Source organism: Rhipicephalus microplus, chromosome 5, assembly GCF_043290135.1.
Source record: "Rhipicephalus microplus isolate Deutch F79 chromosome 5, USDA_Rmic, whole genome shotgun sequence".
NCBI classification, from domain to species: Eukaryota; Metazoa; Arthropoda; class Arachnida; order Ixodida; family Ixodidae; genus Rhipicephalus; species Rhipicephalus microplus.
This window is the reverse complement of record NC_134704.1, coordinates 15,462,370-15,481,466: the sequence shown is the minus strand read 5'-3', so window position 1 is coordinate 15,481,466 and position 19,097 is coordinate 15,462,370. Positions and strand designations below refer to the sequence as shown.

The window sequence follows — 19,097 nt, the reverse complement described above, 5'->3', positions numbered from 1 at the left end:
GTCCCAAAACCACAATATGAGAGACGCCGTAGTGGAGGGCTTCGGAAATTTCGACCACCTGGGGTTCCTTAACGTGCACTCAAATCTGAGCACACGGGCCTACATTTCCGCTTCCATCAGAAATGCAGCCGCCGAAGCCGGGATTCGATCCCGTGACCTGTGGGTCAACAGCCGAGCACCTAAGCCACTGGACCACCGCGGCGGGGCTACAGTGTCTTTTGAATTCAATGAAAGTTTTAGTAAACGTTTCTGTATACGCTATCATTCTTTCGCGTGCATTCTGCAGGTACACCGTTGCAGGACATTTCGACGGCGCACTGTGCAATCAATCACGGTGACTGTTCTCCCTTCAGCATTGCCAACTGCTGGGAACACGTTAGAGGTTGCATTGTTCGTCCGCGAGGTAACAGCAGATGTTTCGAATGTCGCATGCTATATGTATCCGTGTGGCAAAGCATTATGTTCACATCACTGTCGGCCTAATCGCATGTATCTTCTGCACAAATGGCGCACACTATGCAGGAGTCATTGACCTGTAGGAGCTTACAGTATTCATTTGGTATGCTTGAGAAATGAATTATTAAAGAAAATATAATCAGCTTTGCTCTAGGGGTGTCAAGCCTCAAGGAAGTAGGAAGCTGGGCAGCCCTCCCTGTTTCTCTTCGGTTTCATTTTTCTTTTTTCTTTTCCTCCTTTCTCAGTTTCTTTTTCTTTGGATATTTTTATATATTTATTTTTATCGATTTCGTCTTCTATTTTTATCAATTTCTTTCTCTTTTGTTACACCTAACTTTTTCTTGTGTTTCTCTTTCTCTCTTTCTATTCCTCGCCTGCCTCCTTTTTCTACTATTTTTATGCGTGGTTTTGCCTGCCTAGCCCCGAGCGAAGACGGAATACGACAGCCCAGGCCTCCAAAATGCTGCACGCTTAAAACAAAATACCAAGATGAAATACATAGATTCTGAATGTTTTGGCGAAATAAACGCAGATGTTTGGTCCATTCGAAATTTCGGAATTCGGTTTTTGTTTTTGTTTTCTCTCTCCCTCGGGTCTTTTTTTTTACAATATTTCCCTTTTAAGTAGATTTGATTGTTGTATAAATAGATTTATTATTAAAGAATACTGTAGTGCTCATCGAAAGGTTACGCTACGCGTTCTTGGCCACTTCCCCAGAGTGGGTATGTTTCATAATAAAGAGGAATTGAATCAAATCAAGTTGTGAGATGCCGTATGTGCCACCGTTACTAAAATAAACTAGTAGCGCTGGTATGTGTAGAAGCTCGCAATAAGGCACGGCATTTCAGTAGTATTTAAACCAGTCCGTCTCACTTGCGGTTGCCCCGCCGCGATGGTATAGTGGCTAAGGCACTCGGCTGCTGACCCGCAGGTCGCGAAATCGAATCCCGGCTGCGGCAGCTGCATTTCCAATGGAGGCGGAAATGCTGTGCGCCCGTGTGCTCAGATTTGAGTGCACGTTAAAGAACCCCAGGTGGTCAAAATTTCCGGAGCCCTCCACTACGGCGTCTCTCGTAATCATATGGTGGTTTTGGGACGTTAAACCCCACATATCATCATCATCATCATCATCATCATCATCAGCTGCAGTTGGTACAAGAATAAACTGCAAAGTATGACGATTTTTTTTCTTTTCGTTTATGTCCTCACTTCATCTATAAAAACAACTTGTACGTATTCAGGAAATGAATACTGTCGTGGAATATGTAACGATAGAAGCATACGTGTAAAACAAATAGACGAGTAACTTCGGCTGCACGCTGCTAAATTGAGTTTATTTTTCTACACACACACACAGAAAAAAAGCTATCTTAATTCCCAAGGGACATTTATTCTGCAATATTGGGGTCAATAGCTATATATGAAGCTGTTACGTTATCACTCAGGGGAGCTTCGGCGTATGGGAGTTTTCCCCCGCATGGCGAATTTTTTATACACCATTATTTTGTAAACACCTTTGTAGACGTTTATTTGGTATACACAATAAATTGTGTATACCAAATAAAGTTCTTTCATTCACTCTACAATGTATGAATATTTAAAAAAAAACTATAATATACACCTTCTCAAACACGCAGAACCGGATGTGAGCATGCCCTTTTCCCTCTACCCTGAGACCAAGTCCTGGCTGGGTCCCCCCGAAGAGAGACCGAAAATGATCACGCAATTCCTTGTGCGCTCGCCTAAGACGACTCGTAGGTGAAAGTCACAATCTTTTTAAAGACGATAGCCTTTCGAAAGATACTTCAATGCAGAAATTTTGGTCCGCCTGACTTTCTCACTCTACTTATCCATCAGAGCACCCCTCGCTGAACGACCTGGCTGCGTTCGTACTAGTGATCATTGTCAATCAAAAACAAATATTACGCATATTTGGGCGCAACATTGATACGGCCGGGAGCATTAGGTAGTGTGTGACTTTATTTCTATAATGCGTAAATACGTAATTCTAAAGACCACGGTGCTCATTAAGCGGCGCTGGCAATGTCACACTATGACAAAAAAAAAAGATGTTTTCTACGCTTCACTAAAACTACATGGTGCTGCTACCTACCAGTAGCGTTGTGTAGTATAAAAAACTTCGATTCATCAAATTACTGCTCGATAGCGTCCATTTCTGACGCAGCGCCTCGCCGATTTTTTCACGCAGACGTCAAATGAATGTTTTACTCTCTCTCTCTCTCTCTCGCCAGAAATAAGACTATCGCCTTTCAACGACCTTTGCCAGCGAAGCATGCAGATATGCCGCCAATGTTGTTGTTTTTTTGTTACTTTCAGTCGATGTGCTGATCCTTCCCCGCCCCATTCTGAAACCTTACGTGGTCTCGCATGGCCTCCGGGATCGGAGACCTTGGAAGCCATTAGATCGGCCATCTTTGACCAAGTGACGATGGCTTTGTGTAGACGTCCAGATGTGACGCCACGTTATGTGACGGTATAGTGAAGTAATGATGACGTCACAAATCCTGGTGCTCTGTGACATCACGATGACGTCATATCGCGACGTTATCACGTGGTGGCGAGTATTCAACCACTCGTATTGGCGCCGACGGTCAGTCTTCATATTTGATGAGGCATCTAACACTTTTGGCTCAGTAATGAGAAGGGAAGCCCCGAAAGCTAACCAGACGATTGCGTAGGTGTACTTGACTGTGGCGCAAAATAGATTTCGTGAAATATGGAAGCGAAGTGAAGCGCCAACATTGTATGCAAACAACAACCCACTCAAGAAGAAGTGTTTTGGATTAACCAGACGAGGCGTCCGGAAAGTCGTGGGACAGGCGTAAGGAGAGAAGGATAAAGCAGAAGAGTGCGATACTCCTCTCTCTTTTGTAACGATAATCCCATAAAACAGTGGCGCTGAGCCATGCTGAGAGAGAGAGAGAGACTATAATAAACTTATAGGGAGGTTAACTAGAATAAGTCCAGTTTGCTACCCTACACGTGGGGAGACGGGAATAAGGGAGTAAAAGAGAACGGAAGAGACGGACATTACACACCACACACACACACGCCTGCTGCTGAAGTCTTTACCTGGCAGCAACCACACTACGAAGCAGCAAAGCGCGTTAGCAAAAAAAAAAAAATAGAGAAACGGGGTATATCGTCAATTGCAGTGGCATAGCCAGAGGGTAGCAAAGCGGGCTTGTGCCTCCCCCCCCCCGAATTTTTTTTTCGCCATGGCATACAGAGTCCAGTGTCACGCTCCCACTTCAAATAAAGGAAGGACTCCCCCTCGCGAAAGAAGTTTCTGCCCAAGCCCCTGGTAAGTTATAACCGTCTCTCACACTGGAGGATGTCTTGTTTGACTGCGGCTACAACGAGAGTCAATGCGGTGTACGGGCTGCGGCAGCGAATGGGCGAGTCCATTCTTTGCTGTACACAGCCAGTTCCGAGTTTACTTTGTGCCGTTTTCGCGCTTTTTCGCCCCAACGGGCGCTGACCCAGAAACCCAGATGAACAGTTGCCTCACCAACCTCTCCCTCTCTCCCGCGTCATCTGTGTTGTTAGAGCTGCATGCGATGTCGCGGAGTGACGTTTAGGTGTTCCTTTGCTTCTTTTTCTGCGCGACCGCGAACCACACAGACCCCTCCTCGCAAGAGAGGTCGAAACAGCGTGGCAGTCGGGGCGGTGACTCCGTTGTGTGCACTACTGCAACTGCTATTCCCGTAGCCGTGGGTGTCCCGCGGTAGAAGGAGGCAATCATTAGGAGAGGACCTTCCGACGAAGCCGTGCGCCTGGAACCCTCGGAAAGCGTCTTTTTTTGGAGGCCCTCCTCTGCAGCAGCCCATACTGCAAGATGTGGCGGTTATGGCAGAGTCCTTAGGACTCTGGTTATGGGTCTCGAATCGCAAGGCCACCTCTATACTGTTATGCTGTGCTGTGGGAGACCACAACTCAGGAGCATAGCCAGATTTCCTGCTTTTTTTTTTCTAAAGCGAAAGCCTTAGATGTCTTATCAAACGCATGAAGTGACTGCTGGTGTCGACACGAGTGGTGCAAAAATATCAACATGTCATACGTCACCCGATGACGTCATCATGACGCTACAAGCAGCGACATTTTGTGACGTCGTCGCATAACATGGTCGCTTGGTGAAAGGAGGACCGATCCAGCAGGTAACGTATAGGACTAAGTTACGCGTAGAAAGCCTTCACATGTGGAGGGTGGCAACAATCGACTGAGAAGAAAAAAAGAAGATGGTTTTCGCCTTCCCGTCGTCTTAGACGGATGCATAAGGGCTCAAGTGGCCAACCTTGCGCTTGTTTGGTAGGTGCGCACGTATTTATACCAATAAATGTTGTAAAGATTTCTGCCACTGCTACGGTGTGGTCTGTGCGGCGAATGCTCAATTTTTTTCATATCTGAACACACAAGGAAGAAAAGCGTTTATCTACAATCTATTTTTTCTCACGTGGAATTTCGTCCGTACGCTGCTGTCCAGTGTGCTGGGCACCTAACCTTGTATCGACGGTGGCAGTCACATGTAACCGTATACGGGCAGCAATTCATATAGACCTCGCACCCATATGACGCAATACTACCACCACTACAATTTCCGTAACACAACTAATACTTTCTATTATTGTACAGTACTGGTGGTTTTACATGAGTAAGTCAGGAAATGGTTATAAGGCACGGGAATGCGAACCATCTTTAACGCATGCCTACATATATAGGACACTACACGACTACCTATTGCACTTTTCCTCAATCTAAATGCGACCGTTGTGGTCGGTATCGAATCTGCGACTTTCCGGTTAGCAGCCGAGCATTGCAAGCACAGTACTTCCGAGACGAACAATACCTTTTTAATATTATTGACACTATCTCTACGGCCACTGCTTCTTATTGTAATAAGAAGACTATTGATGTGATACTTCTATCCCGGAAAAAAGTGCGGTCATTCGACACGCTGTGTGCATTTGTGTTGTCGTCGAAGGAAGGAAAAATGTGCCGTTAAAAAGTAAAAATAAATCCTGTTCGCAAGACGAAAATGGACTGTCTGACGACATAGAACTGCTGGCAAGCACCCTTCCCGTGTACTACCCCATTACAACGCTTTTGCTTTAACGTATCACCACGGTGTGCCAGAGACAGCGGCCATATATTCCCGTGGGACGTAGGAAGAGAGCCGGCCACAGAAATGACGCTAGTTTAGATACCGACTTCTAGAAAAAAAAAAAAAAACTCGCTTATACGCTGTCGTGTTCCAAGTTGCGTGGAAGCGAAACTGCGGTACACGCACCGGGAGCGTACTCGTTATTCGAACGTATCACGCAACAGCGCATGAAGGTTGGCCGCAAGCAGAAGCATTGTTTACGTTATACTGGAAGACGTAGTTCGGGAAAAAAGTAATAAATCGTTTGGCGCGAGCCGCAAGTGAGAGAGCGTTGACTGCAGGGCTGTAGCATTGTTTGTTGCATGCATTGCGTGACGAGTGGTGTCAGCAGAGTGTAGACATTTGCTCGGCGAAAGAGGTCAACGCAAGGTATGGCTGCATCGCTTTACTTCTTTGTAACGCAGTTAGGCACTCCGTACTAATCCTTCATGGTTAGAGGTAACATACAGCGGCGATTGAAAATATACAGTGAAATCTTCTTAATCTGCATGGCTGTGATTAGCTGCAACGAATCGACAGCTCAGTATAGTCCCTCGCACTTCTTGCCTCGATGTATGCGTATTGTTCAGCACATCGCATTAAGGACAAAAGACGACTGCATCTTACTATAACTGGAATTATCCCCATACAACAAACACTTAAATACTAAGCATGGTGAACGTACACAATATCAAACAACTCTATGTAGGTCACATTATGGATTTTATCTTATGCAATTAAGTGCCATCGCATCGTCCTTTTGATAGAACAAGATGCGTATTTGAGATATACCAATAATCGTGAAGTGTTTACGAGTGGTGGTGATTATAAGAAGCAGATTCCGGGGACAAAACGTTGATAGTTGAAAGGAAATGTCATAATCTACCCACTCGTAGCACGAATATATACAAAGGAAATCGAGAAAGAAAAGTTTGCACTGCATGGGCAAAAGTTTAGTCAGAATCCGGCATTCGAACCCGGGGCCAGTGCCTGCGGCGGTTTCTGTCTGTCTTGGCAGAATATTCAACAAGCTTGTATCCGCATACTTGCTGTACCAACACCTTCTATCAGAATATAGGAGGTCTTGGCTGTACTAATAAAGCTGGTCAATAGGTTAGCGGACCGCAGAACGATGGCAAAGCACATACAGTACGAAACAGAGGGACGTGAAAACATGGCATGCTATATTCTTCAGAAACCCGCATGATGAAATAGGGTTTATAAAAATGGAAAAAACAAATGCCACTCGTCCCTTTGCAGCACGAATTTATATACGAATGTTGTCATTATATTATGCTACTACAATTTTGCCGCAGCGATCACAGGGTAGTTCGCTGCTACAATACCATTCCCGACAAAGCAGAGCAAAGCCTCAGCGTCGATTACCTTCAAGATGTGAGTGCGCGTGCCTTTTGACGTGGCCGTATTTGTAATGTGTGTACAGTACACCGAGAAAGTACAAGAAGGTTGGTGCGACTTCCTCAAAGTGAACGCTTTTTGATAGATAGATATGTGGGGTTTAACGTCCCAAAACCACTATATGATTATGAGAGACGCCGTAGTGGAGGGCTCCGGAAATTTAGACCACCTGGGGTTCTTTAACGTGCGCCCAAATCTGAGTACACGGGCCTACAACATTTCCGCCTCCATCGGAAATGCAGCCGCCGCAGCCGGGATTCGAACCCGCGCCCTGCGGGTCAGCAGCCGAGTACCTTAGCCACTAGACCACTGCGGCGGGGCAACGCTTTTTCCCACTACCGCACTTCATTCCATGAACGCATATGCTTGGCGTCGCAGCTCGTTCCCAGACTTCAGTAGCTTCGCTTCCCAGTCCAGCGTCGTCATAAATCCCGGCGTTTGTCGCGGGCTTTGACGCTTGGACGCTCTTTCGCGGGCGCCTCCCATGCTTGCAGCTACACACGTTGAAGGGCACCCCGGATGTGGAGAGAGGACCCCTGCTACGCGTTTTTTTTTTTTCCACTTCTCTCTTACGATGTTCTGCTCTTTTCTTTCCTTTTGTTTCTTCCTCGACTTGCGTGGCGCAGCGCAACGCGCACGACAGGCTGCCGCCATCATCCTTCACGCCCAGCTTCGCGCGACTCGCTCCACCCGTACGCCACGGTTACTAAAATATGCTGCGCTCGCCGAAGAGGCGTCGACGGTACGAGATAAGACGTTGCCGAACGCGACCAGCCCTCGGTCGAGCCTGTCGATCACATATTAAAGAGCGTTCGTGCAGATTTGGGCATCTTGCACGAACGAGCGATGCCTGAAAAGCACGCAGTCCGTTAATGGGTGCGAAGCATCTTATAAAGTATAGAGGCTTGTCGGCGTCTAATGTCGTCACGGTCTGCCGCGTAGTCACGGTTCACCACGAAAACGCGTACACGCACCACAGCGGGTAAATCTCGATGACTCGCCACCGGTCCAGTAAGCATGGTTATACAGTTAGCCCAACAAACGGCCGATGACGTTGGAGACCCTACGATTCCAGGCTTGACGCCACTCATCAGGGAAATCTCTCTCTTAAAACACTGCCTTCTCTGACCCTCCCTAGGTTTGACGCTATAGTGGAGCTGAAACACCCTACCCTAAAGTCTTCGCCCCTCCTCAGTATTTTATGCAGCCCTTGACATTCGTGGAGGGCACGTATATATCACCAGCTTTAAAGATCGCGTACACATATTTATAGTACGTCTGTTTTGTGCTATTGAAGCTGGATTGTAGTGGGCAGTTTGAAGTTTGTAGTCGAGAGTTCGACGGAATGCCGTCTGGTCAGGTAAAGGCATTGTTGAATAAAACAGGTCACTGACCAATGTAAAACAAAACAATGACGTTTCGGGACCCGTACGGATCCCTTGTTCACAATGGAATGACGGAAGTTTGTATCATCTTAGCTACTCAATTTCAGTAAGTTTTGCCGCGAAAAAAAAAGGGGGGGGGGTTACTCAGAAAATAGTGAACATGTAAAGCAAACACATTTAGGAAGCTGCAATCAAGAAACAAATTTTTATAGCAGAACAGTTCATTTGCAGGAGTTTACAATAGAATATTCTAACGCACACATTCAAGAGCGATACAAGTCCAGGTGTAAGAATTCAAGTTTTTCGATCGTAAATGCTCGACTGTTGCAATGTAAGGATTTTATACCCTTCCGCATATTTCTGTATCATTACACATACACTCTGAAAAATAGTTACCAGTTTTCGAATACTTACTTGCCCAATAGATGCATTATCATCATCATCATCATTATCATTATCATCATCATCATGAAAACACGAATGAAAAACAATGGCGATTGTGTCATCCACAACTTCTGTAAGCTCCACCTTGTACCACCATATATGACGGCAATGATTGCCAGACAGAAGAAAACTACCGATTTCAAATACAATTTTGATGGTGACCTTTTTTTAGGTCTTCTTTTGTCTACGAAATAATTAAACATGCATATATTCCATCTTCCGGGGCACCGCACATCTCAGACCATATCTTCATTTCTATCATCTCCGAAAACAACAATTTTCTCGACTAATAAAATCGTACTTTTTGCCGGAGAAACTCCTTTTAAGATAATGGTATTGGAGCCAGCGTAACTCCAGAAAAATGAAATAGAAACGTGGGGCAAAAAAAAAAAGAAGAAATGCCGACAAGAACGGAGAACGCGGAGAAATGGAATCACTAGATCATTATTTTTTGTACTGTCACCGCAACGATATACTTAGAAAAAAGTTACTAGTTATGCCATTTCTGAAAATAGGCGTTAGATTGACGGCGGAAACGGCACTAAGCTTTGGTGCCTCAGTTTTGGGACATTGCCACAGGGATGCTTTCAATGCCGTTTGCGATTATATTCAGGCAACCAAGCGTATACCTTTGTGATCTTCAATCAAAAAAATTATTTATTACTCCCCAGGGCAGAGTGAAGTAAACGCAGCTGAGTGCATGGTAATCACAACACCTCAAATCTCAAAATTGCTCAACTTGAATTTTTTCGTTTGCTCTTTTTATGTTTCTTTACATTAGTCTTATCATAATACCAATTAATTACACATAGTTAAAATGATCACAGAAAGACTGCACTACACTTTCTTGGCCAATACCCCTGAGTGGGTATGAGCCATCATCCCAGGGAAACAAAACAAAACAAAGAACGGAGCAGTTTAATACATTTCTGATGGTCCTTTTTAGCATTCCCGACGGTATAGGCGCTCGCGCATTCAGAAAATGGAGTACGGAGTAGTTATATAGTTACCCTATACAGTATCCGCACTGTATATACATAACGGCGAATAACGACCATTGTATCGCAATAGTCTGCAATTAGTACGAACGCGATTACTTTAGCGCGCCATACTTCCTGCTTCAAAACAGACAGCCTGTCAAATTCTCATCGTTACGGTCATAACGAGGGGAAGCCAGGCGAGAAACTAGTATACTGCAATAAGCCACCTCGGGGAATGTCTGGCGAGAAGACGCCCATTTCAGGAATTTCTTCCGTAATCTTGGGAACCTTACTTTTTCTCTATTTTCGTCCCCTTTGCATTTTCTTTTATTTTCGTCTAAAACTCTTTGCACTTTGCCTGCGGCTTCTTTCGCATTCGTCTTCATTCGACGCAGCGAGCCCTTCCATTAGTAAACGCCGCCCCATCCGTCTCTCATTAAACCAACCCTCTTCTTCCCGCACTCAACTTCTTTGAGGGCACGACTCCGGAAGAAAGAAAAAAGAATGGCGTTCCTTTATATATATATATATATATATATATATGTATATATATATATATATATATATATATATATATATATATATATATATATATATATTCCTGCTCACAGTTGGTAATTTTTTCATCCACTTTTCTTTCTTCTTATTTACATTCCATTGGTTCTAATAACTTCCCCTGTACATTCCTTGGCATTACTGTCTGTTATATCTCATTAATATTGTGTTAAAACACGGAAAAACGAGCCCTTAGGTATACACTTCTTTCCCTTATTTCATTGAACGAGGGTCTCGTACTGGCAGACTTGGTGTGTTTAGGTTGTATAAGAGGGACAATTAATCAGCTGCCCGCTCATAATAAGTTCACGTGCTACGTGACGCCAAACATGCGTATAAGAGTGTTTTCACACTCGCCATTTGGCTTGTAGATGGCGCTGACTGTCACTTCTACTTCTAAATTCACAGATAAACCCAAAAAAGTGGATGGAGGGAGGGCCGCTGTGATAGCTCAGTGGTTAGAGCATCGAACGCGTAATTCGAAGGTCGTAGGTTCGATTCCTGCTCACAGTTGGTAATTTTTTCATCCACTTTTCTTTCTTCTTATTTACATTCCATTGGTTCTAATAACTTCCCCTGTACATTCCTTGGCATTACTGTCTGTTACATCTCATTAATATTGTGTTAAAACACGGAAAAACGAGCCCTTAGGTATACACTTCTTTCCCTTATTTCATTGAACGAGGGTCTCGTACTGGCAGACTTGGTGTGTTTAGGCTGTATAAGAGGGACAATTAATCAGCTGCCCGCTCATAATAAGTTCACGTGCTACGTGACGCCAAACATGCGCATAAGAGTGTTTTCACACTCGCCATTTGGCTTGTAGATGGCGCTGACTGTCACTCCTACTTCTAAATTCACAGATAAACCCAAAAAAGTGGATGGAGGGAGGGCCGCTGTGATAGCTCAGTGGTTAGAGCATCGAACGCGTAATTCGAAGGTCGTAGGTTCGATTCCTGCTCACAGTTGGTAATTTTTTCATCCACTTTTCTTTCTTCTTATTTACATTCCATTGGTTCTAATAACTTCCCCTGTACATTCCTTGGCATTACTGTCTGTTACATCTCATTAATATTGTGTTAAAACACGGAAAAACGAGCCCTTAGGTATACACTTCTTTCCCTTATTTCATTGAACGAGGGTCTCGTACTGGCAGACTTGGTGTGTTTAGGTTGTATAAGAGGGACAATTAATCAGCTGCCCGCTCATAATAAGTTCACGTGCTACGTGACGCCAAACATGCGCATAAGAGTGTTTTCACACTCGCCATTTGGCTTGTAGATGGCGCTGACTGTCACTCCTACTTCTAAATTCACAGATAAACCCAAAAAAGTGGATGGAGGGAGGGCCGCTGTGATAGCTCAGTGGTTAGAGCATCGAACGCGGAATTCGAAGGTCGTAGGTTCGATTCCTGCTCACAGTTGGTAATTTTTTCATCCACTTTTCTTTCTTCTTATTTACATTCCATTGGTTCTAATAACTTCCCCTGTACATTCCTTGGCATTACTGTCTGTTATATCTCATTAATATTGTGTTAAAACACGGAAAAACGAGCCCTTAGGTATACACTTCTTTCCCTTATTTCATTGAACGAGGGTCTCGTACTGGCAGACTTGGTGTGTTTAGGTTGTATAAGAGGGACAATTAATCAGCTGCCCGCTCATAATAAGTTCACGTGCTACGTGACGCCAAACATGCGCATAAGAGTGTTTTCACACTCGCCATTTGGCTTGTAGATGGCGCTGACTGTCACTCCTACTTCTAAATTCACAGATAGTGGATGGAGGGAGGGCCGCTGTGATAGCTCAGTGGTTAGAGCATCGAACGCGTAATTCGAAGGTCGTAGGTTCGATTCCTGCTCACAGTTGGTAATTTTTTCATCCACTTTTCTTTCTTCTTATTTACATTCCATTGGTTCTAATAACTTCCCCTGTACATTCTTTGGCATTACTGTCTGTTATATCTCATTAATATTGTGTTAAAACACGGAAAAACGAGCCCTTAGGTATACACTTCTTTCCCTTATTTCATTGAACGAGGGTCTCGTACTGGCAGACTTGGTGTGTTTAGGTTGTATAAGAGGGACAATTAATCAGCTGCCCGCTCATAATAAGTTCACGTGCTACGTGACGCCAAACATGCGCATAAGAGTGTTTTCACACTCGCCATTTGGCTTGTAGATGGCGCTGACTGTCACTCCTACTTCTAAATTCACAGATAAACCCAAAAAAGTGGATGGAGGGAGGGCCGCTGTGATAGCTCAGTGGTTAGAGCATCGAACGCGTAATTCGAAGGTCGTAGGTTCGATTCCTGCTCACAGTTGGTAATTTTTTCATCCACTTTTCTTTCTTCTTATTTACATTCCATTGGTTCTAATAACTTCCCCTGTACATTCCTTGGCATTACTGTCTGTTATATCTCATTAATATTGTGTTAAAACACGGAAAAACGAGCCCTTAGGTATACACTTCTTTCCCTTATATATATATATATATATATATATATATATATATATATATATATATATGTTCGCTTAATGCAGAGCGACCGAGCGTTTTGTTTTGTTTTGTTTTTTTTACGCGTTCTCATTGGTCCTCTCGTGGTGAATCTTGAAAGCGAGCTTCTCAGGGCTGTGGCCTCTTGCAGTCGGAAAACGCGTGGCAGTGCTTCTGGGGCACATTTGTCTGCCACAAGGACAGCGCTTCGCGTACCGTTGCAGTTTACGATTTTAAGTGCGGAGCACGTCAGTGGGACGGGCTGTCTTATGCTGTTGTATGCTGTCGTCGTCGTTCGGTGTAACGCAGGCAAAACCTCATGTAGCATATAGCCAAGTGAAGCAGATTGCATGAGCGCGTGCTCGCGCCAAAAACTTATTGTTCTTCGAGCGCCTTGTTGGTGGTATTAGGTGCGGATTTTACTCTATGGCTAGGGAAAGACGATAACGCAAACTATGTATAAGAACTGAAAGAGAGGTAGCCAGCAACGAAATAACGAGAAAGAAAAAAATATAGTAACAAAAAGTCGAAACATGTAGGGAAAAAGAAGGCACAGAAAACTGAAAAAAAAACAACAACAAGGAAACAAGAAAAGAGGAAAGAAAGAGGAAACTGAAGAGAAACAAAGGATGCCCAGCTCCGCTCTTTCTTCTGGCTTGGTGCCACTATAGGTTGCCTTAAATTTCGCTCTTCCATTACAGCATCTTTTTTTATATTAACAGTAAAATGAATATATAACAAACTGAAGCGTGGAATATAACTTGCTGGCACTGCATGCTGGGTTATGAGGGAACTCTGAGGTATACAAATGGTCCTGGTTAATTTTCACCAGGTGGGATATGCTTTAACCGGCAATCAAAGCGCACTCCACGATCTGTATTACGTTCCGTCTCTAACACCGCGGCCTCGTGATCAGACGCGCAACGCCATGTGCAGTCAGCGAAACACCCGAACGGAAAAAACAAGGAAACAGATTTAGCCACCCACATTAGAGTTCGTTTCGCGGAAATTCCGTTGTCTGCATCGGCTTCGGGGCCGTTGTTTGGGAGCGAAAAATCATCATCTTGTGCGTGACCGAAAAATTGACAAAGATGCAAGTAAAATAAAATATTCCAGACTCGAGTCAGGATCGACCTCGGGTAGTATGCGTGCCAAGCAGGTGTCCTGTGCCACACAGCCACGCATCGGCTTGGAAATAAAGAAAAAATAACTTCCACTGCTTGTAAATTTAGTGAAAGTAATGTTCATGCTTTACAAGCACACGTGTCCTGTATACAGGTTGTACAATACAACACGTAATACTACAGTAGTATTGCGTGGTAAAAGCGTACATTGCCATCAGTTGTCAGAACGAGTGATTATGACTTCATGGTTTAAAGCCGGCTACCCACTAAAATCAGCAAGTATTATACTGCACCTATTCTGTTAAGGCCGCGTTGTGGGTACGCAGCGAGTTCGAAAAAATATTTCAGTCGAATAATTGGTCATGGTTCAAAGCGTGCTACACATTACTTTAAATGCGGCCATATGCGAAATATTCACTGACACAAGTCACTTTCAGCTTTATTGATTACATTGCAGTAATCCTCAATTTCAACTTCTCCAGTAACATCAAACACACAAAAAAGTGTGCACTAAGTGGTTGAAGTACGCACTATGTGGACAGGATATCGGTCGCTACTGCGTTCAACTCTTGAAAGCGACGCTTAAAGGTCCCCTAAACTTTTTTGTTTGGCACAGAAGGTTAGTTTCAAAAATAGGATAACAATATAAAAAGATGCCCCTTCTTCGAGAACTCGAGAGAATGGGTAAAGATCTGTATTCGCATGTTTGCTATTACGTGTGCTATAGACGTGTGCTATAGACGTGTGCTATCAGATTTTGATTGATTGATTTGTGGGGTTTAACGTCCCAAAACCACCATATGATTATGAGAGACGCCGTAGTGGAGGGCTCCGGAAATTTTGACCACCTGGGGTTCTTTAACGTGCACCCAAATCCGAGTACACGGGCCTACAACATTTCCGCCTCCATCGGAAATGCAGCCGCCACAGCCAGGATTCGATCCCGCGACCTGCGGGTCAGTAGCCGAGTACCTTAGCCACTAGACCACCGCGGCGGGGCAAACTGCTATCAGGGCGCATAAAAATTGTGACAACGTAAAAGATAACGAAGTATTGATTTGTGAACACTGACATACTTTGTCTAGTGCACTAGAGGCACTGGACAGATAAGAAAAAAGCCTACATAGGGATGAGGTTACTGTTATACTTTGTATAATGCACTAGAGGCACTGAACAAATAAGAAAAAGCCTACTTAGGGATGAGGTTAGTTTGTGAGTACGATGACAAGTGATATGTAGTTTTCAATACCACTCGGTGCTAAGTGATACGTAGAGAAGCGTGCTATATGTATAGACGCCCACGAATATTGGTTGTCATCCAGGTCTTTCGGGCTATACTACGCCAATAGTGAAATCATCACCAGCGCCACTAAGCGTGAAGTGAACTAAATAGAGCAAGCCTGGTGTACGGATGGGACGTATACGTACGCAGACATGAAAGGTGAGGACAAGAAGGAGAAGAGCAAACAGAGGAAAGATAGGTAGGTAAACCACCCAGAGATACATCATGCGGTTAAACCATGCCAATGTAAATACCGGTTGACTACCTTGCGCCCCAAAAAGGCGTAGAAAAACTAAAAGACGATATAACAAGGGAGACGAAAGAAATGGCGAGAGGGCAAATTTGCGGTATCTATCATCATTACTATAATCCTCAATGACACGAACCTGCTATGCGGAATAAAAGCTGGACAACAGGTGGATAATATACACCGATCACATAACACGTGTTCAGCGACGTGACATGCTCCAGTGGGATGCGAATGGCCCACGTATGAGACATCCCGAACTGAAAATCACGAACGGCGAGAGCGAGCTGCACTTATGTAACACTAACACTCACCGCTTAGTACAATGTCACAGAGCGCAATCCTATATCCGTAATTTAAAGTAATGATAAGTCCTTAAGAAGCGAGCAATACCCGTAAAGACCACGAGTAGATATCGGTATATGCGAAACATATCAATGTCTGTGAGGCATGCTTTCAGGACTTGACGGAATCACACGCAGTGCTCCAGTGACTGGCATTCATCGCGATCGGACATTCTGGCCTATGGAGGCGTCCTATAGTAGCGGAAGTATGGTGCTGTCGATTAATTCAATATCCGAATGTAGATATAAGATAAATTGATCGATATGTGGAGTTTAACGTCCCAAACAACCCACATTATTATGAGAGACGCCGTAGTGGAGGGCTCCGGAAATTTCGACCGTCTGGGGTTCTTGAACGTGCACCCAAATATGGATATAAGACGAGTCCACGAACTAGCCGCCAGTGAAAGCGCGGAAGAGCGCGTTAAATAACGTATAATTATTCGTTTCAAATATGCGTTGCATTCCGCAAGTCAAACGACCAATCCTCAATTCCAGGGTGGAGCGAGAACAGAATCCCAGAATTCAACGCGGGCACCTGGACATCTACATGCGACTGGCCTCGTCGCACAGCGCACGCCGGACGCCACCGATATACGTGCAGCGGCAATCGTCGAACGACACGAATGGATTCAACGCACCTGCTGCTCTACGCACGTGTCCACAGAAATCTGGGGCGCTGATCGTCATTGCATTGCATACGTATACGAGCGTGGGCAGCAGCAGCAGCAACACCGGCAGTGCATTGGATACGGACGGTCGCGTGCACAGCTCGGCACTACGTGGCAATCTGTAATTGAGCACGGAGCCCGTATATACGTGTGTATCCCGGAACGGTATATGCGCCGTTGCGTCGTGCAGTGCACACACGTGTTCTTGGCGGTCCTGCACGCCATCTCGTTAAAAACGTGCAGCGTTGTCGAAGCGACAGGGTATCTGTTAAGGTGATCGATGTGGGTTCGCAATAGAAAACAAGAATAACATATGTTTTGAGAGTTTCAATGAACGCAGGACACTCAAGATAGTATCTGGATACATTTTCTACGGTGTGTCTATCTTCGAACGCTACAGGAAAGCGGACTTCACTATACTACAAATACAATACTGCCGCATTCAGGCGCTATCCGTAGTATTAGAAACTACTAAATAAATTGATTACCGCCATAGATTTTCCGTGTTTTAGAGTTCGTCAGAGCCCCGCCGGGGCGGTCTAGGGGCTAAGGTACTCGGCTGCTGACCCACAAGTCACGTGATCGAATCCCGGCTGCATCGACTGCATTTTCGATGGAGGGGAAAATGTTCTAGACCCGTGTACTCAGATTTGGGTGCACGCTAAAGACCCCTATAGGTGGTCAAAATTTCTGCAGCCCTACACTACGACGTCTCTCATAGTCATATAGCGGTTTTGGGAAGTTAAAACCCCACATATCAATTAATTAGAGTTCGCCAGACCAAATTAACTGGTTACTCCCTAAATATCGTGCAATGCAGCGTAGATAAACATTTGTTTTTCTTTGTAAACAGGGGGCGTTTGCATACACGCGTCCACTTCTTTGCAGTGTCGTCCGCGACTCCCAAGCACAATCGACGGGGCGCTGATGTGGGCAGCCCTGAGGAACGTCAAGAACCGACACCTTTCATGTCAATCTTCTGCAACACTGCACGGTTTTGTGTGAGTAGGCACAGTGTTAGATTGCAGGGAGACCTCCATTCTTCCGCCACACATGCGTGAAACGCCGTCACTGGTGGCGCAACACACACACACGCACACACACACGCACACACACACACACACACACACACACACACACACACACACACACACACACACACACACACACACACCGGCCATCGTGCCTGCCACCGTAAGGTTGCGTGTGACAGACGGGTCGCCGCTTGATGGACGTAAACGCCAGCCCGCGCTCTCTACACGCCACCGGCGTCGCCGCCAAGTTGGGCAATTTTCGAAACTGCAGCCGCTTTCAAAAGCGCGCGAAGGACGGCCACCAAGTGTTGCCGCCTGAAGCGTGGCCGTGGTGTGCCAATCTCTCGCGTTTCCGGATACGTCCTTCAGTGATAGAGGCAGAAAAAATTACACGAAGGACCTGCTCAGAGGTGCATATTGTCTGGTGGCGGGTCATGTACGAAGCACGTGCGGTGTGTGTACCATCGGTCATTTTGCACGCTAATGACAACACCGGGAAGGGTTAATGCCCCCATTGTCTGAAAGGCTGGTTCTCACGTATACAGCAAGAATTGAGTGTTTCCACTCGGTCACAGTACGTTTCCTCCGAAAATTTAGCTATAGTCTGCTTTGGCGTCGCCCTGGCTATGTGTAGACGCTTCCGAATGGGTTGAGAACCTATAAGCATTCATACTGAGCAAAAAGGCTGGAAGCATGATTCATTCATTCCCCGTAATTTACAGAACTTTATAAATACTGGGCTGAAATAAACTAATTAATTAAGTTTTCTTAGGTAAAAGAAGAGGTTAAATCGTTTCCACTATAAAATGTCCTCGAGTTGAGACATGCTCTGAATGACCTCAATATAACTCAACATTACTATGCCATACCGAGGAGCTCAATATCACCATGCCATACCATACCTACAAAATGTCGATGTAAGTCTTGTGTTGTGTATGAATTGCAGCAGGGGGTTTTGTGCTATGACTTTCTGAGAACCCAGCGTTCACGTCTAATCGTGTCTAATTGTTATACTGAAGACCGCCATGCAGTAGCAGAGCAGACAAAAGCGTTTCGCTTGGACGCCTGGATAAGCTCGCCTTAAAAATGGGTATGTACTTTCGTCGCTTAATGAGTACAGCATGGAAGAAATCCGTCGAATGCACGCCACCACTTGAACGTATACATAGAGGCGACAATCAATGCCAGCCCCACCTGGACTGAATCATTCTAAGCGCTACTTCCTTCAACTTCGTATAGGGCAATGGTGTTCCTCAACGCGCGTTGGATCATTAATTAGTATGACGCTTTGATTCCGTAGTGTTTGTTGCATTAGCAGAGCTTTGACGTGGCCCGTTCCTGCGCATTCATGATAAGAAAGGTTCAGTGAAGGACTTTTTTTATGTGTCACAGGTGCATGCCACATGTTCGCCCTCTTGAATGCCTCGCTATTCGTCCTGCTCTGCAGAAGTGGGGTTTGTTTATTTTTGTATGTTCATGCCGTTCGGCTTTCTTTCTCAG

The 19,097-nt window shown here is 45.0% G+C and overlaps 1 protein-coding gene and 5 non-coding genes across 13 annotated transcripts in view; 5 read left to right on the top strand and 1 right to left on the bottom strand.

The window, feature by feature from the left end:
- Positions 1–19,097, bottom strand: part of Dys (Dystrophin) — a 462,180-nt gene that overhangs the window by 352,032 nt on the left and 91,051 nt on the right. The gene's annotated exons all lie outside the window — the stretch shown is intronic.
- TRNAT-CGU (transfer RNA threonine (anticodon CGU)) lies at positions 10,841–10,913 on the top strand. The gene has a single exon. It is a non-coding gene; the product is annotated as a tRNA-Thr (tRNA).
- Positions 11,296–11,368, top strand: TRNAT-CGU (transfer RNA threonine (anticodon CGU)). Its single transcript has one exon. It is a non-coding gene; the product is annotated as a tRNA-Thr (tRNA).
- TRNAP-CGG (transfer RNA proline (anticodon CGG)) lies at positions 11,751–11,823 on the top strand. Its single transcript has one exon. It is a non-coding gene; the product is annotated as a tRNA-Pro (tRNA).
- On the top strand, positions 12,195–12,267 carry TRNAT-CGU (transfer RNA threonine (anticodon CGU)). Its single transcript has one exon. It is a non-coding gene; the product is annotated as a tRNA-Thr (tRNA).
- On the top strand, positions 12,650–12,722 carry TRNAT-CGU (transfer RNA threonine (anticodon CGU)). The gene has a single exon. It is a non-coding gene; the product is annotated as a tRNA-Thr (tRNA).